The 25,635-nt window shown below is 38.3% G+C and overlaps 1 protein-coding gene across 2 annotated transcripts in view; it reads left to right on the forward strand.

Moving 5' to 3' along the window:
- SLC35F1 (solute carrier family 35 member F1) overlaps positions 1–25,635 on the forward strand; it is a 414,246-nt gene that overhangs the window by 187,043 nt on the left and 201,568 nt on the right. Inside the window, exons 1-2 of one of the 2 annotated variants that reach the window (XM_003781626.2) lie at positions 14,813–14,817; positions 15,506–15,522. The exons of the other annotated variant lie outside the window; for it this stretch is intronic. The gene's annotated coding sequence lies outside the window, so the exon portion shown is untranslated. Of the gene's footprint in view, positions 1–14,812; positions 14,818–15,505; positions 15,523–25,635 lie in introns of those variants that run through there. 2 annotated transcript variants of the gene reach the window in all.

Raw genomic sequence — 25,635 nt, forward strand, 5'->3', positions numbered from 1 at the left:
AGAATTTACATCCAGTGAAATTATCTCTAAATTCTATACCAACCTAGAATTTACATCCAGTGAAATTATCTCTAAATTCTATACCAACCTAGAATGTATATCCAGTGAAATTATCTCTAAAAAGTGAAGGAAAAAGTATTTTCTCAGACAAACAAAAACTGAAGGGAATGTGTTGCTAGTAGGCCGCCTTGCATGAAATACATTTTAAAGGAAGTTCTTTACATAAAGAAAAAGGATTAAAGAAAAGATAAGTGAGTAAAATAACATCTTTCTCTTTTCTAACTCTTAATTGATCTTAACAGGTAACAGAATATTTAAATGAATAAGAAAAACAATTGGGTGAGTAGGCTTATGAATAAATGAAATGAATTACAGCAATATTGTAAGACATAGGAGGGAGGAATTAGGAACACGTTTTGATAATAGCAGTCCCCAACCTTTTTGGCAGCAGGGATCGATTCCATGGAAGACAATATTTCCATGGGTCAGGAGGCAGAGCTCAGATGGTGATGCGAGTGATTGGGAGTGGCTGTAACTACACGTGAAGCTTCACTTGCCGGCCTGCTACTCACCTCCTGGTGTGCACCTGGTTCCTAAAAGGCCATGGACCAGAAATTTTTTGGCACCATGGAGCAGTTTCTTAGAAGACATTTCTTTTCATACTGGGCAAGAAGGGAGACGGGACAGGAGGCAGTTTAGACAGTGATGCTGTGCAGTCCAGTTCCTAACAGAAAACAGACCAGTACTGGTCCATGGCCTGGGGGTTAGGGACCGCAGTCTTATAAGGTCTTTGCACTACCTCTGAAGCAGTATCCTGTTACTGGACAATAGACTTGGATTAGTCATTAATGCATATCACAAAGTCTAGGGCAAACACTTAAAAAATGTTTTAAAGAAATACAGTTGATGTGCTAAGAGAGGAGAGGAAATAGGATCATGTGAAATGCTTAATTACAATCAAAAAGGTCAGTAAAAGAGTGGAAGACGAAAAGAGAAGCAAAGAACCGTATCAACTAATAGAAAACAGTTACGAGTATAATCAATATCAATCCATCTAATCCCTTTATGTGTGTATGGTCTAAATATACCTATGAAAAGACAAAAGATTCTCAGAGTAAATTAAAACACAAATCCCATCTATGTATTTTCCACAAGAAACATACTTTAATTTTAAAGGCAGATAGTCTAAAAGTAAAGGGGTGCCATAGAATGTAAAACACCCACAGCAAACCCTAATGTGAACTATGAACTTCGAGTGATGATGATGTATCATTGCAATTTCACCTGCTGTAACAAATGTTCCACGGTTCTGGTGGACATTGATAATGAGGGCGGCTTTCTACGTGTTGGGGCAGGAAGTATGTGGGAGATCTCTGTACCTTCTGCTCACTTTTGCTGTGAATCTAAAATTGCTCTAAAAAGTGAAGTATTGTCCTTTAAAGTAAAGAAATGGAGAAAAATATATCATGCTACCAGTAACCAAAAGAAAGCTGGAGTAACTATATTCATTTCAGCAAAGATGACTTCAGAGCAAGGGAAGGTAGAGTAACTTCTCGATATTATCTTTTCCAGCTCTGATTTCAGTTGTTTAACTTTTCTTCTTGGGTTCTGTTTTTGAATGTATTAGTTATGTTTCTGATATTCTCCCTGAAGTTCTTCATATCTTAGGGCCCAAATTGAAAATTAGTTGTTCAACACCATTTAATAATGCGATGTGATTTTAGTTATATAAAAAGTGTGCTGTCTCTCTTCCATGCCGAAGCTGTTGATAGATTTGCAGTGCTGATGTCACCTGTTAAATCATAGTGTTGATGACTTATTTGGCTTCTACTCAGCCTAGTGGAATACATAACACTACCAATAACAAAACAGGAATACTACTAGTAGCTAAGTCAAGCCCTCTGTATGCATGGTATCATTTAGTTTTTATAAGAGGTATATGCTAGTATTATCCCCATTGTATTGATGGGGGAAACCAAGCCTCAGAGAATGTAGCCAAGTTTGCTGAGTTTAAATCACAAAACTGGGGCTTGAACTTGGCTGTGTTGGATTCCACAGCTGAAACACCTAACCACTGCCCCTTAACTTTTCTCTCTCTAAAGATTATGTTATCACAATAATGTTCCATTTTTCCCTTCCTGTATCTGGTCCATGCTCTCAGAATATTTTATCTAGCCCCGAAATGAATTATTATTTTTATTTCCCCTCACTTTCTTATATTTGGCATCGACTGCAGTGGGTTCTTCAACTTTACCTCAAAGCTATTTGGGCCCCCAACTTTTCTTCTAATGGCTCAAGCTCTTGTTCCTCTTCACACATTAACCAGTCAAAGTCTTTCCCTTATAGCTTTTTTTATTTTGTCCCATATTTCATGAAATTTATGTTTGGAAAAGGGCCATCCTATTATTTTGAATTGGAATCATGGACAATGTAGGGAGACAGTTGGCTTAAAACATCTCTAGTGTCTTCATTAAATATAAGCAAATAAATGTTCTTAAAAGTAGAATGGCTTAAGAGACATAATTTGCTGCATTTAATAGACATGCAAATCTAATACTGGGAATATGTAGAAGCCACTTGGTGCAGAAGGTGTTTGTTTTAGATGCTTTTAATTTGGTATCCATACTGTTCTTCCCAGATGCATTGACTTTTAAACTCACAGTTCTCCCATAAGAACTCTCTCATCTCTGGCCTCAGATAATGCTGAGCATCAATCAGCTGATTTTATTGCCAGCACAATTCTGCATTGATGTAAATGGGAACTTACACTATTTGCAATGCACTACTTTTTCTGGCAGGTACTTTAATAATTTTTTTTTTTTAATTTAAGCAGTGGGTTATAACTTGCAGTGCATTTTCTATATAATTGCAGCACCCTGTGGGGGCCATTAAGAGGAATTCAATTTTTGACCACTAAAAAAGTAAAATGTAAAATGACTGTTCAGAGAAGTGTCATCTAAGATATCATTGCTTCCATGAAATAGAATTACGGTGTATATGCAATTAAAGAGGCTAGCCTTGACTTTAAGCATCAACATCAGGTCATTGGCTATTGTATTTAGAGACACAGCTTTATTTCTAACCTTGTGGCTGACCCAGCTGACTCTCTAAGGTACAATTTTATCCATGATTCCTCTATGATGAGCTTGTCACAGTGGACCACAAAAAATGATTCATACTTGCTGTGTGTCAAAGCTAGCAATCCCCTGTCTACAAGGACAGGAGATAAAGGGAATTTTATTGCAGAGTAAGCAAGGGTCTCCCAGCTGCTACAAAGAAGGTATGTGCACTGACCACATAGCTCAGCAGCACTGAGCCCGTGTTGGTTGACAAATAGAAGTAAAAGGACAGTAGTAATTCCAACAGGAAGAAAAGGGGAGGCAATGGAGGAATTAAGAACAGAGTGGTGGGTTTTTATTATAATTATGTTTTATTGTTGGGGATTCATTGAGGGTACAAGAAACCAGGTTATACTGATTACATTTGCTAGGTAAAGTCCCGCTTATAACTGTGTCTTGCCCACAAAATGTGTGTCACACACCAAGATCCCCCTCCTTCCCTATCTCTGCTCTGCCTTTCCCGCCCCCTCCCTCCTTCTCTCTCTCTGCTCTCACCTTCCCTCACCCCCCACCATGTACTAGGTCATTAATTGTCCTCATATCAAAATTGAGTACCTAGAATTCATGATTCTCCGTTCTTGTGATGCTTTACTAGGAATAATGTGTTCCACTTCTATCCAGGTTAATACAAAGGATATAAAGTCTTCATCTTTTTTAACGGCTGAATAGTATTCCATGGTATACAAATACCATGGCTTTTTAATCCATTCCTGGGTTGGTGGGCATTTAGGCTATTTCCACATTTTGGTGATTGTAAATTGAGCTGTGATAAACAGTCTAGTGCAAGTCTCCTTATGGTAAAAGGATTTTTTTCCTTCTGGGTAGATGCCCAGTAATGGGATTGTAGGATCAAATGGGAGGTCTAGCTTGAGTTCCAGCCAATGGAGTAAAACTGAAAGCTTTTCCATTTGGAGCTGAAACCAGACAAGATTGTCCTCTATTGCCACTACTATTCAATATAGTGCCGGAAGTTCTAGCCAATACAATTAGGCAAGAGAAGGAAAATAAGAGCATCCAAATGGGAACAGAGGAGGTCAAATTCTCCCTCTTTGCTAATGATATGATCTTATACTTAGAGAACCATAAAGACTCAACCACAAGACTCCTGGAAGTCATCATAGAATACAGTAATGTCTCAGGATATAAAATCAATGTCCACAAGTCAGTAGCCTTTGTATACGCCAATAACAGCCAAGATGAGAGGCTAATTAAGGACACAACTCCCTTCATCACAGCTTTAAAGAAAATGAAATACCTAGCTATATACCTAACAAAAGAGGCGAAGGACGTCTATAAAGAAAATTATGGAGCCCTAAGAAATAGCAGAGTATGCTAACAATACTTTGCTAACATACCATGCTCAACCCTAACCCTAACCCTAACCCTAACCCTAAATAGAAAAACATACCATGCTCATGCTGGGAAGAATCAACATTGCTAAAATGTCTATACTTCCCAAAGCAATCTACAGATTCAATGCCATTCCTATTAAAATACCAACATCGTACTTTCAAGACTTGGAAAAAATAATTCTGCATTTTGTATGGAACCAGAAAAAAAAATCCATATAGCTAAGGCAGTTGTTAGTAATAAAATCAAAGCCAGGGGCATCAGCATACTGGAGTGGTTGTTTTTTTTTTAAATTTATTTATTTATTTTTTATTAAATCATAGCTGTGTACATTAATGCAGTCATGGGGTATAGTGTGCTGGTTTTATGTGCAATTTGAAATATTTTCACCAAAGTAGTTAACATAGCCTTCATGGCACTTTCTTAGTTATTGTGTTAAGACATTTATATTCTACATTTAGGAAGATTCACATGTACCCTTGTAAGATGGACCATAGGTGGGGTCCCACCAATCACCCTCCCTCGGAGTGGTGGTTTTAATGATCATACTTTATTCTGTTCAACTTACTCTAAAATAAAAATATTTCTATTCATACTACTTTACACTCCACATAACATTTAACATCATTCGTTTCCTGGGAGGTTCCCTACCTGATCTTAAGTTGGATGGTGCATTTTACAGACACTGAAACTGGCAAGCAGAGTGTGTTTTCATTCTTTGTGCCACACCACATGTCCCTGGACCCTGAGGCTTGTGCAGGGCTAAATGAACAGTTGTCAGTTCTGAATCTCACCTCTGAATTTTTCTTTCACATTTTACCCAAGTACCACATAACTCTGATACCTTAACACAAATCTTACAAATAGTAAGAATAAGTAAATGAACAGGGAATGGGTTGACGAAATGACAGAATGGCACCAAGTGAAGAGAATGAATATGGATTTATCATATTCAATAAACGTTTGGCTGAAGTTAATAAAAAAGCTAATGTTGAAAAGCTAAGATAAGGTTTCCTATTCAAGTTTTTATAAACATCATCTTCCCCTCAATATGTGGGTTTTTTTATTGTAAGATTTAATGTGGATCTGTTGGAAGCGAATGTGGAAATTTTTACTTATTCCTTGCGAGGATGCAACTGAGAGATACACTTGGTGCCTCGATGAAAGAAGTATACATATTTCAAACTGCCTTTGTGTAGTGCCTCCAAGTACTCCCTCCACCTAGGGCTCCCTACCTGCCATGGGGAGAGGCAGTCTGCGTGAGAGGTGTGCCTTTCTATGATAAAGTGGGAGAAGGGGGGCTGTGAAAGAGACGTGCAAAAGGAGAGCTGGCATGCAACTTGACTCTTACTTCTCAGGCAGAACTAAGTTCTCAGATCTGTTTAGGAAAGCCACCACTACAGCAGATGTTGATCTGGACGTGGCCTTCAAAATGACCATGCTTTGGAAACCTTTGTAAAATTTCTGTGGATACACATAGCCCAGTTTGAAGGCCACTCACTTCACTGCAGATGAATGCAAGTGTGGTCAACATTTTGTAACTTTGCAGTGAATTAAACCCTTGAGGAGATTTGTAGAAATAAAGTCCTTGTTTTGGGGACATTAAATACGTATTGATTAAATACAGTAACTGTAACTGCAATTTAACTTTAAGCCACAACTTATTACTTACTGCCTACGATGCAGAGAATAAATAATATGCACCAAATGAAAGAGACTTGGAAATTTATATCACTTAAGTAGTACATAACCATCCACTTCATACTAAATGCAAAAGATGAAATATATGATTATATTAATCCCTTTTAAACTGTGGTATTGCTATCAGCATCTCCAAAAACTAATTGTTTTAAAAAACAAAAACAGAAATTTCAAGTTGGATCAAGTAGGGCTTTAAAAATGTAATGAAAAGATAGAAGAAGATAGAGGTCAAAAACTAGGGTGTGGTGGTTTATAATTACAACGGAACAGCACCTCGAGGTGGTTAATGCAATCATATTTTAGTGGTTTTCAAGCTGTTTCACAGAACAGTTTTCCTTCTAGGGCCTTCCTCTCTCTTTATTCATTGGTATTGTATTTAATGAGTGCCTACTCTGTGCTAGGTAACATTGCTGGATGTGAAGGTCACCGTGGGGAACAGGAAAATCTCTGTCATGAAAAGCCTGCTGTTTCTCTGTCCCACTCAGTCTCCTACACTGGGTGCCAAGAACACTGAGTTAATTAAAGGGAAGAGTTTGGGATAGTTTGTTAGTTGAATACCAGGTTCGCATCCCAGCCTCACTGCCATATGAACTTTGTAACCTAGTGGAAGTCTGCCATTTTATCTGTCTCAGGTTCCCAGTGTGAAAATTAGGAGACCATGATGCCTCACCAAGATTTTAGAGCAATTAAATAAAATCATGTCTTCTTCAGTCTCACCTTCTTTCCCTCCTTCTCAAAAGACTTTTCCTCCTAATTTACTGAAAAGTTAGAAATTGTCAGTGACTTCACTTCATAGCCAGGAATCGACACGGTACTCTCTCACCTCCTTTTTCTCTGTCACTTCGGTTTTCCCTTCCTGGCTGCTTTCTTCCTGTTGCTGAATCACATCGCACTCATTCTAAAGAGATAATAAGCCAGTCGTTAAACAGAGGCTCCTCCCAAATAGCGTAAGGTGGCATTCAGATTTATGTTGGAGAGATGTTAACAAAGATGTCACTATGGGTCTCAAAGCACAAAGTGCCTTAAAATAAGGTGAATACTGCTTAATGATATTAATTCATTTGTATGTTAAAAAAGTAAGGTGAAGAGGAGTTCATTAGGCCCTGTTTAAATCCTATGGGCGCATCACTGTATTTTCTTTCTTGTCCTTTGTGGCCAACGTTTCAAACCTGCTCAGACAAGACTGCAACAACAACAACAACAAATAGCTAGGTGTTGTGGCAGGTGCCTGTAGTCCCAGCTACTCAGGAGGCTGAGGCAAGAGAATTGCCTAAGCCCCAGAGCTGGAGGTTGCTGTGAGCTGTGACACTACAGCACTCTACTGAGGGTGACAAAGTGAGACTCGTCTCTTAAAAAAAAAAAAAAAAGAGTCTGTGACCACTAGCTCATTCCCTGTGCAGTCTAATTTTGACCCATGACTTTGCTGAAACTGCACATGAGAAGATCATTAATGATTTAATCAAATTATAGAATCTCCTCAAGTAAGACCTTGGTGATCAAGTAGTGTCACCTCTGAGCTAATGCTGAGATCACGTCTGTGACATTTGCACTAGTGTGCATTCGACCTTCCCTTCACCATCTGGACTGAAGGGGAGGAAGCTAGTTCACAAGGCCGCCCATTCTAATTTCCAGTAGTTGTAGATTGGAGATAGTTTATCTTTGTACAAATACAAACCCTGTAACTTCGACAAATGAGCCCCATTCTGCTCTCTGAGGCTTTATGTAAGTCTCACTCTTCTTTATCAAAATGAGATGGTCACCTTCAGAGCTGCTGCAGATGAGCGAGAAGATAGTGACCAACAGCCTATAATTGGTAAGGCTATAAACTGCAGATAATTGGTTCTAAATATTAGGATCTTTATCAGTACAAACATTGTCGTAAGTGAAAGGACGCTCACAAAGTTTGCAGAGCAGCTCACTCCTCCGTGACAATGTGCTGATTACTTGTGACATACAACAAACAAAGGGAGAAAGGACAAATCACAGACATGGATTTGTAGCAACTGCGTTCTGGAAACATACATAGAAGAAAAGAAAATGGCACATTTTATGGGAACAATGTGCTGAAATTATCGAAGTTGATTTTTCTTGGTAAAAAGGGCCAATAATTTGGAGTCGGGCTTATCACTCTGTAATAAACCGAATGAGTTGACAGATGAGTCCAGAGTCAAAATTTTTTAATTAAGGTATTATTTGTATATAACCAATTAAAAAATGTTAAGTTTATAGCTTGATGATTTGGGATTGGGGGCCACCACCAAAATTCAGATACAGAGTATTTCCATGACCTAAAAAGATTCCTCATGCTGCTTGTAGTAAGTCTCCCTTTCAGACCCCTTCCTGAGGCAGCCAGGGATCCAGCTCGATCACTGTAGTTTTGTCTTTTCTGGGTCTTCATATAAATGAAGCCACAGGGCACATTCTCTTTGGTGTTTTCCTTCCTCCACTTAACACACTTTGGCGACTTATCCGTGTTGCGTGCATCACTCTCACACCCTCTCGTTGCTCTGCAGCGTTCCGTGGTGTGGATACAGCACATTTCATTGTCCATCCATTGAGGAAGATTCAAGTTGTTTGCAGATTTGGGCTACTGTGAATAATGCTGCTGTAAACATTGACATATACGTCTCTGTGTGCACCTAGGTTTTCATTCCTGTTGAGTAAATAAATACCTAGGAGTGAAAATTGCTGGCTCATTTGGGAAACGTATGTTTAACTTTATAAAATGTTCCCAAGTGTCTATACCATTTTGCATTTCCCACATGCAACATATGCCAGTTCCAGGTGCTCTGAATCCTTGTTAACGAACCCAGTGTCATCAGGCTTTATAACTTCAGCCGTTCCAGCAGGGGTAGCGCGGGAGGCATCTCATTGTGGTTGTAATTTGCCTTTGTCTGAGGATTCCTGATGGAGAGCGTCTTTTCATATGCTTCTTGCCCACTTATATATCTTGTGAGATGGAATCTTCTGTCCCTTTTTAAATTGGGTTGTTTGTCTTCAAAATACAAAATTGGGTTGTTTGTCTCCTTGAAAGAATCCAGGAGTCTCTGAGTTTTGGGGAACACTTTCCTATGTGTAAAAAGTGACAAATCTAGTGGGTAAACAGAGCAGAACTCATCTGAGGACGAGACAGGGCGGGAACTAATGAGCCGCTTTCCTCAGCGCAGCTGAAGGGCACACGGCTGTGTCCCATGCACCACTGGTTTACTGATACCCGTGGCAAAACGCAGATGCAAAACACTGACCTGAAAATGGCAGCTTCTAGAGAGAGAGAGGCTTGGGGTGTTTTGTTTTGTTTTGCTGTGGAGTCCAGACGTGTATTCTTCCTGAACTAAAGGGATCATAAACCAGTTTTTAAACAGAAGCTCCTCCAAAATAGCATAAAGTGACATTCAGGTTTATGTTGGAGAGACGTTAACAGAGCTATGTTACCATGGCTCTCAAAGCACAGAGTGCTTTAAAATAAGGTAAATATGGCTCCATGGTCACTAATTCATATGTTTGAGTGAAAACATTAGCACATAAATATTCTGCTTTTTAAAATATGATGCTTATATACAAGACGATGTAAAATGATTCAACAATGACAATATTTTCTTATGTTCGATGGCAAAAAGATTTATGTATCATTGGTTAGCCTATAGTTAGTTATGCAGTATACTACATGATAATTTTGTACCAACAAGCCATTTTCACATAATATTTATTTACCACCATTGTGTATATTGTGAGATACCCTTGGGAATTACCCAACATAATCTTAATCATTTTTGTAGCTTGCCTAAAATGTTTAGGAAACATGGAACATTATGCTCATTTTTATAGGATGAAATAACAGGCATACATTTTTTGAGCAACCTCCAGGCCGTGGTGGATTCTTTTTTTTTTTTAATGTCCAATTCAGATTACAAAAATAACTTATATTTTGTGCTTCTGTAGTTTAATAAATTGAGTATACAAGAAATGAAGAAACAAGAGATGAAATGGATTGGGAAGTCAAACATGATGGAAGTCTTTGTGAAAATAATAAGGTCACATATTGAAAAGGATAAACGTTGAAATGGAAACCAGAAAAGACAAATGATATAGAAAAATAGCGGCATGACCATAGTACAAAAAGGGACCACTTCAGCCTCCAGACTCAGGTTGGGTCATATGAGCCTAATTCAAGAGCATCTATTTATTTCTTCTTGGCTAATTTGACCACCAATAAAGACACAGATGGTTTCCCCCAGTGCACCGTGCCCAGCATGGAAGAGGCAGTAGGTATAATTTGGTGAATTACATGGAAAGTCCCAAGAACTCAAACAATTCTATTCAGAATAAAACTTGTCTTCAAAAATCTGTTATGTCTAGTAACAAGCACAGATACTACAAAGAGGTTTTGCTGGGACTAAAGCAGCCTGAATTATCTGGATAATTCCTGAAAATCAAACTATTTTCAAACAAACACCATATCCCAAGGGCCCATCAGCCAGCTCCCTTCTCCTCACAGAGAATCACGTTGAATTCAGAGTCGATGAGAACATATTTTATCTTTGGAGATACATGCTGATGCATGCATACAGATACACACTGATGCTCAAAACACCCTCGCATGTAGGGTATTCCTTTATATCAGTATCTGTAAACTTAGGAGGGAAGGATTTGGTTGTATTATCTCTACAGCTTACCAACCATTTTTCACTATTCCCTCCTTGTGGACACTAGTTTGTTGGTTTGTTTTCTGCTTATGTGTAATTCCCACCTTTTCTCGTGAGACGTCAAAATAATGAACAAGGTCTCAAACTATAAATTCATTATTATTAAAAGTAAAAACCCTACATGTTAAATTTACTAAGTGTAGAGTATAAATGTCTTAACACAATAACTAAGAAAATGCGGTGAAGGCTACGTTAACCAGTTTGATGAAAATATTTCAAATGGTATATAAAACCAGCACATTGTACCCTATAATTGCATTAATGTCTACAGCTATGATTTAATTTAAAAAAAGTGAAAACTTGAAAAATTGATGATTGAAGGTGATGGGTCAGTTGAAGCCCAAGAAAGGTGCAACCTCTTAGAAGATCCTACATGGAAATGACATAAATAAAGTTAATCCATTAAGGTACTTAAAGAATTTAATAATGAAAATAGTCCTTTTACCTTGGCTGCCAGGACTCTCGATGTTACAGTTAAGCCTCAACTGCAGTAACTGAATGATTATCACGAACTTCTGGCATGATAACTTTTTTCCTGCTGCTGTTTTCCTTTAAACTATTTAGTTTAATTTTTATCAGTCTGACCAGAAAGGTACTTTTTCTTATTTTAAGTGTTTGCTGATCTTTTTTGAGAGTAGATAGAGTGCTAGTTAAAACATCCATTTATAACAATGAAAAGAGCATTAGCATATGAGCCCTCAAAAAGCCAGAGAATAGGCAGAATTAATTTAGCAGCTATTTCTTGTCTCTGACCCCTGATTTGCCGTGGCAAGCATTGGCATGGAGATGTTCACTGCTTCATTTTATTATATGTTCAGAGAAACTATTCAGAGATACAAATTAGAATGTATGGCACTACTTTGTTTTTAGAAAGTTGAAAAGGACTTTAACGTGTTATGAGTTAGACACTAAGTTAAGTTTTTAATATTCCTCTAACCTAATCTTCATAGAACCACTGAGAGCTATCACAATCATCATTTAATAGTTGACAAAACTGAAGCCCTTGGAGATCCTCACAGCAAAGATTCGAACCCAGTGCTGTCTGGCAATGCTTTTGTCCACCGTACAAGTACCTTCTTAATTGGACCCCCTTAAGGATTGTTTCAGCCAACCAGTCTGTCATGCAGAATGACATTTAAGTTATCCCCATAAATCCTTATCTTCAAAGCCAACCCTGCCTTTCCCTTGGGAACATATTCTTTTTTTTTTTTTTTTTAAATACGTACCTCATCTTGTTTACTTAGTTATTGTGTTAAGATATTTATATTCTATACTAATAGATCCAACATGTACCCTTGCATTATGCACCATTGGTGTGATCCCACCTTTCACCCTCCCTTGATCTAACCTCTCCCTTCCATTACCATCTCCCCTCCTCTCTCCTTTATCTTGGGCCATAATTCTGATCTATTCTTCATATGAAAGTGTGAGTGATTGTAAATTGGTTTCATAATAGTATTGAGTACATGGGATATTTTTTCTTCCATTTTCGAGATACTTTACTAAGAAGGATATGTTCCAGCTCCGTCCATGAAAATGTAAAAGAACTAAAGCCTCCATCTTTCTTTAAGGCTGCAAAATATTCCATGGCATATATATACCACAATTTATTAATCCATTCATGGGTTGAATGGGCACTTGGGCTTCTTCCATGACTTGGCTATTATGAATTAAGCTGCAATGAACAATCTGGTGCAAATGTCTTTGTTATAAAGTGATTTTTGGTCTTTTGGATATACACCTAGTAGAGGAATTGCAGGCTCAAATGGCAGGTCTACTTTTAGATCCCTGAGTATTCTCCATATTTCTTTCCAAAAGGGAAGTATTAGCTTGCACTCCCATCAGCAGTGCAGAAGTGTTCCCTTTTCTTCACATCCACACCAGTATCTGTAGTTGTGGGATTTTGTTAGTTGATATCTCAAAGTGGTTTTGATTTGCATTTCTCTGATGATTAAAGATGATGAGCATTTTTTCATGTGTCTGTAGGCCATGCACCTATCTTCTTCAGAGAAGCTTCTGTTCAAGTCCCTTGCCCACAATGAAATGGGATCACTTGTTCTTTTCTTATTAATAAGTTTGAGTTCACTGTGGATTCTGGTTATCAAACCTTTGTCAGAAGCATAACCTGCAAATCTCCTCTCCCATTCTGAGGGCTGTCTGCTTGCTTTCCTTACTGTGTTCTTGGCTGTGCAGAAGCTTTTTAGTTTGATCAGATCCCGATAATATATTTTTGGTGTTGGTTCAATTGCCGGGGGGGGGGTCTTCTGATGTTCAACATCGTCCTCAAAGTAATCAAATTCCTCTTTATACCTAAGCTTATCTTTTATATGATTTTCCAAGTTCTTTTTCTTTTGTCTTTTCCTCAGTTCAGAGTGGAACTCTCAGGCACACTGACTATACATTAGGACGTTTCCTTCATTGACATGAAGGAAAACACAATTCTCAGATCTTTAGATATCAATAAAATAAAAATCACTAGGTGATCCAATAACAGTACAGTAGGGGGTTCAAGAATTAGTTCCTCACACTCTTTACGTTAGTTGTCCTAGTTTTTCAGAACCCAGTGTTGTCATCAAATTCTATGAGGAAGGGATTTCCCCATTTCCAAGTTATATTCTCTTTAAAATGGAAAATTATCCTTAGAAAATAAGAAGTTGAGGAAGAGGGGTGGGCACTGGTGTGCTTTCACCTAAAAGGCACAACGTAAAGGTACTTGGCACCCTCCTAGCTGAGGGGCACAGCTACAACAAGGGACCTTACCAAACAAACACAAACACTGTAACCTAATTATAACCTCACATTAACCTGAAATTTAAAAAAGGTAGTCGATTTCTTAAAAAAACTGTTGTTTCATTTTTAGAATGCAGTTTGGGACCCAGTGATATTTTATTTGTGTGTCTCACCTGATGCAAAATAATGACATTCATTGTAAATGAAGAATTTAGTATGTCATTTGTTCATGTCCAAGATATGTAAGAGCATCTTTACTCCCAATTCCCTTAGTTTTGATGTTGTTTTAATCAGAAAAAAAATGGAAGTGCCATAAAACAATGAATTCCATTGTTAGCTAGTATCACTGCAGCTCAGCCATGGCGAACTTGGGACAACGTGGTGGCTTGATTTCCAGTGGCTGAGTGCCCTACACTTGCTGATATGAAAGGATTCAGTACCAAGCAAAGCTGCTCATTAAACAAGCCTTTGCCAAGTCAGAGAAACTTAATTTTTCTTGCCACAATATAAGGAACTAAATGCAATTCTGCCAGCTGCCAATTTGTCCCCAGGAATGGGAATGTATGAGAGCTTGGAGGAGAAGATGGGTGTGATGAAGAATGTTTACTTTTATTGCGTGCGTTTAATACACTACCTTGCCAAACTTTAACCAGAGCTTCCAACAAACAACAAAGTAGACTCATTTGTGTCTCCAGGCTTTCATCCCCACCTCCACCCTGCCCTTCATCCCTCATGAAGGAACTAACAAGCTGTGCGGTGGCCAAAAGGTAGGCAACAAGAAAGAAAAGGAGAAAAAGCAGTCTGGTTTATTATAGACCCTGGCTAATTGGCATCCAAATAATTAAGAGCTGGATTTAAAATACACCTAATAGAAGTTCAGTGATGAATAGGGCACAGGGAAGAACACTGAAATTTTTGGAACATATATCAACTAGTAGGAGTCCAAAGGCTGTGAACTGAAAACAGAAAGTTAAATAGAAACCAAGACCCCAGTAGGAAAGAAAAAATTAGACAGCTAGCTGGGAGCAGCTAACTCATTCCATAACTGGAGAAAACTTTACTTTCAGCAATGAAGTGGTGGGCAGTGGGCAGTTTGATTTCAAAAGTCCTATTTTTAAAGCTTGCATTATATTTTATATGTTTTGTATAATAAGTAACCTGTCTATAAACTAAAGATAAAACCCCAGGAGAAACACTTCTCCAGGTTCTTGAAAGTGGAAGGTAAAGCAATCACTCAGAAGCTTTAAAATAAAACAATTTCACTTTTACCTAAATTAACAGGCACATTCACGTCAAAGTTTACACTTTGCTTTAACTCCAGCACTTCACTGTTGTTGGGTAGAATTGATCATCAAAGGCAATGTATTTGGTAGGTGTTAAAAGATCAATCTTAGAAATTCAATACTAAATGATAGGTTTTTTTTTTTTTTTACAGAGTTACCATAGAGATGGGTTCTATACAAACAGACAAGACATTTAATAAATGGCAAGAAAGGAAATCATCTGTGTGTGTACTTTAAGGGGGCGACTCCTTTCTATACCTTGCTGCTCTGCATGTTTTATAAAGTGGCTTTGGAAAATGCCAATTTCAGACTCAGTGCATCTCTCCAACCCCTAATTGTCCCTAAAAAGAACATCAGACTACCAGGCTTAAAATGGTATAAACACTGCTGAATTGACACACAGTAGCTTGACACACATGAACTTGTATTGCTTGTGAAAACATCTCATCATTCTCTGAACAACTTGCTTAAACTCAGTGTCTGCTGTCGTTCCCTTGGTGGGAATTTCTGGAAACTCTGGGTGGAAATGGTAATTCTGGAGGCATTTCCCTGTAGAGTGACCATGGAACCTGTTGTAAAAGGACATTTGGGGACCACCTGTTCAGTGGCTCCAGGTCAGCAGCGTTGGTCAGGCTTGTCCCTTCTTTGGGAAGTGGAGTGGCCAGTAAATGGTTGGTCCTATATTGTACCAAATTGGCTTCACAAATGCATCCTGAGCAGAAATTCAAGTTATGGACCTGAAGTAAGCTGCCCTTCATGAGAAATTTATCTTTTGAGGGATTCATAGTCTTACAATATTTCCTATTTTCTCAAAGCCCAAGAACTCTGGCAGATCAAGAGATGATGTCTTAAGTAAGAATTAAGGTATCTATCTGGGCTCCAGTGCTAGCTTTGCCACCAGCAAGTTGTGACCTTGGATTATTTAGGCAGCCTAGCTGAATTTTATTTTTCTCAAATCTAAAATAAAAGCTATCTTTACTATATTGTTCTTTAGGTTACTCAACCCCTCAGAACCTTCATGATCTTAAATTCGTACATTATTACCCTTTAGACTGAAGGGCAAGGATTTTTAAATCTGATTGACTTGGTTTACAAGATAAAACCATGAAAGTGCTAGACTAGCAGTTCTCTCTCTCTGAACTGTGCTGTGCAGGATAGGAGTACAACAGCCCCATCTATGGTATCAGTGCCTTCCTATGCCTGTCCCTCCCCAGAGATATCAGTGCCCTATACCCAGGTTGGAAACGAGAAGAGGAACCAAGGCTTCTATTATCTTCCTCTGGCTGAGGTCTCAGGCCCCTGTGTGGCACAGCCTGACTTGACCTATTTCAGATAATGTCCCAAGGTCACCTATATGACCTCTGGACGGTTCTAAACCTGATGGAAAAACCCAAATCCTTAGTTACAAACTTTTCCTCCCCTCTTTTTAGGTAGACTCCAAACACATACATTTAAATTTCATCTCAGGGACAGTTGAGAAAATTTCATATATTCTCAAGGTATCACTAGAAACCTAAACTATTAAAATGACATACATTTACAATTTTAAGTCCTATTCATTAGGCCTCCTGACCTATTTCTTTCCACAACTCAATATCCTTCACAATGTGCAAAATAGATGGTGGCAAGATGAATGAACAGTAAATTATAAGGAAGGAAAACTCAATCAACCAGGAGCCAGGGACAAAAGAAACACTGGAAGGGTATCCTGCAGCGCAACTTCTAATATTTACACCCACATTCCAGAATGGCTACCGCATAAGGAGCTCTTTGCACAGACTTACGTGTCTACAGATCTACAGATGTATAATAAGTGCTTGCAGGCATGTGTGTATAAGGGAAAAATCAAGAACCCATTTATTTATAGAAAACAAGAAGAAAATGATATTTTCAGAATTAAGCATTTGGGTTTTTCTTATAGACTGATTTAAAAGTACCATACCGTCTAAAATCTATTGTTGCCAGGAGGAATGTGTCACTTTTCCCTCTGTGCTACCTTCACTTTACAATTATTTTAGAAAAGATACTAAATATATATACAAAATGGTGAACACCTTGTTTTAGTAATTTATGGTATTTTTCATCACATACTTACTATAGATGTGGTATGTTTACCTGGGTTATGTAGTTATTCACTGGAATTTTTCTAAAGGGTGAAAATGACCCAATTCTGCCCTTTAGAAAGTTTTGGGAGGAACAAGAACGAGACTTGGACTGGCCCTGTTTATTTGTGAGCATATGCTGAGTATTCTTGGGCTTCCTTGAATAGTACAAGTTAAGCCTCTTAGCCTGGTTTCTCCAGAATTTCTCCCTTCTGTTAGCGTTCATAAAATCTGAGAGCTCTCCCAGATTCCCAGTGAGCAAGCAGCCTGATAACTTAGAACCCCACCCGGCTCTGTCTTCACATGTTTCTAAAATGAGGGGCTTGCCAGTGCAGCAGAGATGGAGCAAGCCAAGCCATATGACATCTGTGATTTGGTGAGATTTTGGAGAGAAGGGATCTTTAATATGTGATCTTGTTGGTATCATTGCATGTGCTCTCAGCTGGTCAGTTCAGGGGTGAAGGGGCACTGGCAGGTTCCGGTGGCCTGGAGTGGAAGAGCCACTGCCTGAGGATAACCATTATTAACTCTTTTTTTCCCACAGTTTGCTTAGCTTATTCCTAGGGCAATAGACATTTCTGCTAACATGTGGCCGTGGAAACACTGAGTTAGAAGTGATAGTGGACTAGAACGTTTTAAAAAACAAATTCAGAACCTATACAATAGGAGTTTCATGTTGAGAGGCAGACGAGTTAGTGGTTAAGCCTTCAAAGATGATAGCCCCAGAGTGCCCCTCACTAACGGGAGACTGCTGTGTCCTATCAGTAAAGGAAGGATACAAATAGTGATCTCCTTAGAGGCTTTTGTTAGGTTTAGACAAATTAATTCATGTCAAACATTTAGAGAGTAACTGCTGACAAGTAAGTACCGCATTAGGCTACTTTTGAAATGTTTTCTTTGCAGTTCAGTGTTTTAACGTTGAGTACTTCATGAAAATAAATGATGAAGCCACACCTACTCTACACAGTTATTTTGCCCTTTCTAATATTTCACTAGATTGTTATTGATCCATTCATCAAATATTTATGTCTCCTACATGAGAGGCAAGGTGCAAGGCAGGCGAGATCCAGCAATGCACAGGAGACACTTGACCCCCTTCCTCACGGGACTGATGGTCTGCTTGTGAAAACATGTGATAAATTAGTAAATGAATGAATCAAATACTTGTGGCTTGGGATTAGTGTCTTAGAGGAAGTTAGTGAGAGCGATAGTGGGGTCTTAAGTTAGGCAGGGAGAGGAGACGTGGTTTCTTGAAGGAGGCACTGCTCAGACTTGTGGGACAAGTGGGTGAAGTGAGAAGGTGTGAAGACTCAGGAGCAGACAGTGTAGTCAAAGAGCTGGAGTGGCTGGAGCAGAGGGAGAAAAGAAGAGGAAATCAGAGTGTCAGGGGGCTTCCAAGCCAAGGAATTACATGCAGTGATTTGCATTTCCTAAAGATTCCACTAGCTACATTGTTGAGAGCAGATTGAAGGGGGGAGGTATGGGAATGGGGAGACCAGGTGCAGTCACAGGAGTCTAGGTCTAGAGAGAGGATGGTGGCTGGGCTGGGTGTTGGCAGTTGGGGGTGGGTAAGGGGTGGATTTGAGACTTTTGAGGTTCTGTATTTTCAGGAATGTATCCACTTTCTCTCTGTTTTCTTGATTGTGCACACAGAGTTTTGGTAGTCTTCATAATCATATTTTATTTTTCTGTGGTATCAGTTGAAATGTCTCCTTTTTCATTTCTGATTGTTCTTCTTTGAGTCCTTTCTCTTCTATTCCTGGTTAATTTGGATAGTGCTTTATCAATTTGTTTATTTCTTCAAAGAACTGTTTGTTTTATTGATTTTGAGGGGGTTCCATTTCACTTAGTTTTGCACTGAGGTTTATTTTTTTTTTCTTCTGCTAGCATTGGGTTTAATTTGCTCTTCTTTTTCTAGTTCTGTGAGATGTGACATGAGGTTGTTAACTTGTGTTCTTTCTGTCTTTTTGATTGCTTTTGCTGTACCCCACAGATTTTCTGTTCGTTTGTGTTTTATTTTGTTTTTTTTTTTTTTTTTTTTTTTTTTTCTGGCATATGGGGCTGACGCCTTACCCTTTTGAGCCACAGGTGCCTCCAGATTTTTGAAAGCTTATGTCCCCTTTTTCATTCAGTGAGAACAGTCTTTTGATTTCCATCCTAATTTCATCATTTCCCTAAGGATCATTCAACAGTAGTTTGTTGAATTTCCATGACTTTGTGTAGATTTGAGAGTTTCTCCTAAATTGATTTCTAGTTTTGTTCCACTGTGATCTGAGAAGTCGCATGGTATAATTTTGATTTTTTTCAACTTGATGATATTTGTATTATGGCTTAAGAAATGTTCAACCTTGGAAAATGTTCCATGTGCTGATGAGAAAAATGTATTTTCAGTAATTTGGGGATAGAATACTCTGTGAATGTCTCTAAGATACATTTGTTTTAGAATCAGATTTAAGTCCTATGTTCCTTTATTGATATTCTGCTTGAGTGATCTATCCATTTCTGTCAGTGGGGTGGTGTTGTTCCTGGCAATTGTGATGCTATTATTTATTTCTTTGTTTAGTGCTAGTAGAATTTGTTTTGTGAATTGCAGAGTTCCTACGGTAAGTGCATAGGATTGTGTCGTCTTGTTGAATTGCTCCCCTTACCATTATATGATAAGCATCTTTGTCTTTTTTTTTAATATTATTGACATAAAGTCTATTTTATCTAGTATGAGAATGGCTCCACCTGATGTCTTTTGGTTTCTCTTTGTGTGGAATATTTCTTCTACCTTAAGTCTGTGTGAGTCTCATGAGTTAGATGGGTTTCCTGTAGACGGCAGATACTTGGTTTATGCTTTGTCATCCACTTAGCCAGTCTGTATCTCTCAAGTGGGGCATAAAGACATTCAGTGTTAGTATTGATATGTAGGATACTCTTCTGTTCTTTATGTTGGACAATACCTTTTAGGCTTCCTGTCCCCCCTTATGCTATTGTTTTATAAGAGCTGTAAGTTCTAATTTTCATGTGTTTTTACACAACCTATAATGCAGTTTTTATTTTTCCTATAGGGTAAGTCTAGCAGTGATAAATTTCTTAGTATTGGCTTATCTGTGAAAGTCTATTTCTCCATCATTCCTGAAACTTAGTTTTGCAGGATACAGAATTCTTTGTTGGAAGTTGTTCTGTGAAGTAAACTAAAAATGACACCCTATCCTTTCTGGTTTGTAAGGTATCTACTGAGTTTTCTATAGATGGCCTGATGTGTTTTTCTTTGTAGATTGTTTGTTGCTTTGGTTTGGCAGCTTGTAGAATTTTATCCTTCACTTTTACTTTGGATAGGTTAATGATTATGTGTCTTGGAGATATCCTGTTTGCTATGATCTTTCCAGTGTTCATTTGTCACCTTGTTGGATAGTGGAATCTCTGGCAATACCAGGAAAATTTTCCTTTTCACTAAAATAAGTTTTCCCTGCTTTGTGCTTTTTCTTCCTCTTTCCCAGGAATGTCTATACTTCATATATTCATTTACTTTGCATAGTCTCATATTTCTCTGAATAATTATTTATTCTTCTTTATCTTTTTTTCTGTATCTTTGACTGAGACTGGGTTAGTTTGAAAGCCTTGTCTTTAAGTTCTGAGAATCTTCCTTCTACTTGAGCTAGCATATTTTTGAAGCTTTCTTCTGTATTTTGAAATTCCTTAAATCTATGTTTCCCATCCCCAGTACTGGTCCATAGCCTACCAGAAGCAGACTGAAGAACTATGCCTTACCCTTGCTCTCCTCTCCCATCCATAGAAAAAATTGTCTTCCATGAAACTTAGGAACTGGGCCAAAGGGTGATTGAGGGAAGCAGCCTTATCTGTATTTACAGCTGCTCCCAATTGCTCACAGAACCACCTGAGCTCTTCCTCCTCCCACCCACCACCAGTCTGTGGAAAAATTGTGGTCCATGAAACCAGTCCCTGGTGCCAAAAAGGTTGGGGACTGCTGCCTTAAGTGACTCTTTCATCTAAGTTATCTTATATTCTTTCTTTGTTATCCCTCTCTTTAACTGTTCTTGGACTTTTTTCATTCGTGTTCTGAAATATTTGGGGGCTTCTTTGTGTTGGTTTTCATCTTTCTCTTCAATACCATTTTTCTTGTTTTCTATCCATATTCTGAATTTCATTTATGACATTTCAACAATTTCCTTTTGTTTGGGATCTGTTGCTCTAGAACTTTTGTTATCCTGTGAAGATGTCAAACTAGCTTGTTTTATTTCAATTGTCAGAGTTCCTTTGCAGATTTCTTCTCATCTCAAGCCTCTTCTCATGGTTCAGGGCAGATAGGTTTGCAGCATACCCATTTTCCTTTGCTGGGAACTCTCCTATTTAGTGAGCCAGGGGGGGACACTTTCTGCATATTTGGTGCTTAACAAAGCATCACAGATATAAAAATCTGATTCTCATATCATCTGTATGCAATTTTGTTCTTTGTAAGACTGTTCTTTGAAAGACTGATCCAGTAGGAGAAGGGCAGATGCACTAAGATCTTGTAATGCAGCTGTTCTGTGTTGCTGTGTTCCCCTGTGATTGTCATGGTCCAAGCTGGTACTGGATAATCTTTGTGCAGAATGGTGAGTTGTTCCACAGAACACTGATGGAAGCTTGGGGGCTATGGGAGGCCTAGCTGAGTCCCTCATTGTAGAAGTTTGTTCTGCCCAGGTCTCCCTCCAATATTGGCAGTGGCAGCTTTCTGAGACTATCTAGGTGGTGATCAGAGGTGCCAGGGCTGTGGATATTCAGTCCACTTTGGTCCAGGTACAATTGCAGCTAGTAGGTCCTTGGTGGAGTATTTGACTGTGGAGGTGATTCCCACCTGGTGGTGTGGGGGGGGGACACATGGACAGTGTCATAGGGTCAGTCAGCAGCAAAGGAGCCTCAGAGTAGGGCAGTAGGGTCCACTGGCAACATAAGAGCCACAGGGATGGGGCCACAGGCCAGGCCCATGAGCAGCTAACACTGTCTTTCTGCCTAGGTCCTACAGCTGCCACAACACTTCTCAGGTGGTGACCATAGTGCCCATTCTGCTCAAATCCCCTGTCTAGGGGGAGAGGCACTTGGCTCCTAGGCACAGGGTACATAAGAGCATCCCTTCTCCCTGCTTGCTCCCTAGCCTAGCTAGGGCAATATGGATGTGGCTGTAGCAAAGCCAAATCTTGTGTGACTTTCTGGTCCTGAGAGCTCAGAATGGTGTCAGTTATAGCAACCTGGGAACAAATGTCACTGTTTCCCTGCTGTGCACACTCTCCAGTGCAATGCTCCTACACAGCTCCCTGATCAATCAGGGATATGCAGTGCTTGGGAGGGGCACTTCACAGATCAGGTTTCAGTTTCTACATTGGCAGCCTGGAGCTCTGGAGTCTTCTCCTCCTGTCCTTCCCCATGTGAGAATACCTCCCTCAGGTACCTTCTGATCTTGCCAAGTGGATCACTCCATCACCCTTTCTTTCATTCTGAGTGTCCTTCATCACTTCTCTGATGACTCAAATGCTTTCTCCAAAGGTCCATCTATAGGTGGGCATCAACTTGCAACTTTTGACCTTCTTCAGAGTGGCATTCCTGGGCTGCTTCCTGACTGCCATCTTGCTCCTATCCCCCATTGCCTAAATTTTTATGATAAATATGATGAGTAATAAGTCACTGGCTCCAAAGCAATAACCTTCACATATTTAAGAGTCAATTTACATAAAATGCAGTTAAACGTAGGTTCCTATACACTGTGTTGTGGGACAGAAATTTATAGTTGGAAGAGCCATATGATATTTTAGAATTTCTTCACTGAATGTGAGGACCCTGGAGAAGTATCATATATTCTTTTTTCTTTTTTTTTTTTTTTTTTGTCTAGGTTGCCTCTTGCCTCAGATATATTACCATTAATTTTCCAAATTCTTCATCGCCCTTGGGTTTGGTTTCTGAATTACATGATATTTCAAAAATGCTTTATAATTCTAAAACGTATAAGCAGTATGCTATGGGCAATTTGATACCTTTGTCTTCCTAATTCAAAACCTTGGACAAACTATTAACCTCTCTGTAGCTGTTTCCTCATCTGTAACCTGGAAATTGTAGTAATACTTCTTCAGTGGGTTGTTGTGAAGATTAAATGACTTAGTACCTGACTTCAGTAAATTCTGTGATTAGTATTACTAGTCTAGATGGGCTTCTTAGGAGGTGTGTGTTTCTGTTTCTTCATCTACAAAATAAAGATAGTTTCCTTCACAGAAACCAATGTGAAGAATGTGGTTTATTATAAAATATTGTGTCTTTCTGAGGAAGCTATAATTTAAAAACAAGGTACTAATAGTTTTGGGGGTAGATTGCACCACAGGCACAACACTTGGCTAATGTTATTACATAATGCCTACCATTCAGAAATGTGGAGGTATGTACTTCTTAACAAAGTTTTATTTTCAGTTTTTGTTCAATTTTATCTGCAATTTTGTATTCAGAGAACTGCCACTACTTTGTATGCATGAACCACTGTTATTATTTCTAGTGTCTTTTTATAGTGTGCTACCATCATAAAGGATTTGATCTGGATTACCCTGAAGAGCTCAGAGATCATAAATCATTTAAATAAAAGCAACAGAACCAGAGCCAATAAAGAAAGGGGAACAGGATGCAAAGATTTTATAAATATTTTATGTTTTCTATAACTAGAGAATTTTTTACAGAATAATTTACAGGATAATTTTAGAATAATTTATAATCTTCTGATTAATATTCATAAAATATCTGCTATGGAAAGGTGGTAAGCATTGCCCTTCCACCAAGAATATGAACTGTCACTATTTGGCTAAAGTAGAAATGAACTGGTCCAACCTTCTGGCTGGTCCAACAACACACTTTGCAAAAACATAAATTTGTCTTCATTCATCATGTTTTCTCTTGCAATTCCAGGTTACTCTGTGATTAACTTAATAGAGGAGAATGGATTCAAAGAGCAAGAATCTTTTGTTGATCCATCAAAGTTACAGCATACAAAGGAAGCACAGAAAAAGAAAAAAATTTCGTTAATGTGCACAAAATAATTTTGTGCAGTTGTAGTCAAACACAGAAACCATTTTTATTATGGTGCTTTTTACTCAGCATTATATTTTAAGCATTTTTATATCTCTACAATCTTTTGGCAATGCTCGGAAATTGCTGCCTACTATTCAATTAAGTTGATTCACTATAACTTAATGAGCCATTAAGTTATAATAACATTTAGGTCATTTCCAATTTTGTATTATTATGAATAATGATCGTGATGCAAGACTAGCTTCTCCATCTTTTAGATGACTTCCTTATAATAAGTTCTCTGATAGGCAATTGCCAAGAGCGTCAAAAAGTATAAACATTATTGTTTCCCAGTTTGCACTGCTGTTTGCAAGGATATGAGTTTCACCCCATTATTTAGACATGGTTGCACTCACTTCTTTTACTTTCGTAAGTATAAATTGATGAATATCTGCTGACATAGTATTAATAACTCTGAAGTTTTGCATTCTGTATCAAAGATACATATAGATAAATTAATTCAATTATATTATAAATATATTACATTATCACTCATACATACACATGCAAATGCATAAATAGATACTGATATCATAATATAAATAGCACCCTAATGATGAATCATTTTATCTCATGCTAAGATCAACAATTTTTTTCTTAAACAGGCATTTCTAGAAATAAGTGACAGCACATATTTTAAAGTCTTTGGTTAAGAAAACCCCGTAAACTCCCAAAGTGTCAGGTGTATAGTCCATCTTTTATACGTGTACTACTGTTTCTAAGGGCCTCAAGAATAGATACACAGATTTAGTAAATAATTCAAAGAACAAGCCCTGCTCTTAGGAAGCTGTTATTTCAAGAGGCACAAGCGGGTAGATGAAGGTCTTTCAGAATGGATTGCATCTCCTCTTTCCCTAGCTTCTTACTCATATCTCACATCCTATGATAGCCCTTCAGAGGAGAGGGATGGAAAAAAACTGTTAACAGTGGAGACTTAGGGAAAAATATAAGAGAAAAAACAAAGTAAAACTAAAGTAGTGATGTGAGTAAAGCAGTGCATTGCACATTTGGAATGTTCGTGTGCGCGTGTGAGGTGTGTGTGTTTATGGGTATGTGCGGCTGTATAGTTAAGAACTCGTGCTGGGTTTAGATTGAGTTTAGAGTATGATTCTATTACCTGCTGACTGGGTGATCTTGAAGCAAGTTATTAAACCTCATTGTGCCTTAGTTTCCTCAGCTGCAAAATGCAGATAGTAAAAATTCCCGCTTTATGGGGTCACTGTGGGATTAATCCATGTACAGCTCTCAGAATGTCTTCATCAGTGTTAGTTATGATTATTGTTATTGTCACTGCATATGAACTGAAATTTCTAAAATTACTTATTTCTCCCAGTAAAGAACAATTAAGTAGAAACATTTTATTCCCTTTCATTTTGTGGCATATTTTTTTAGATGCCTGTAGGGTATGATTTGAACAGTATCTGGAAGATTCTATTTTCAACTATATCCTTCACTAGTTTGTCAAGTTCCACTATTACAGTCGTTCCTTTTTATTTAGTTGTCTCTATCCCATTTGCTGAAATGCAGAAATGCAGAAGGGTTGGCATGTTACCTCACT

Source organism: Otolemur garnettii, unplaced genomic scaffold, assembly GCF_000181295.1.
Source record: "Otolemur garnettii isolate 467f Iridium unplaced genomic scaffold, OtoGar3 scaffold00002, whole genome shotgun sequence".
NCBI classification, from domain to species: domain Eukaryota; kingdom Metazoa; phylum Chordata; class Mammalia; order Primates; family Galagidae; genus Otolemur; species Otolemur garnettii.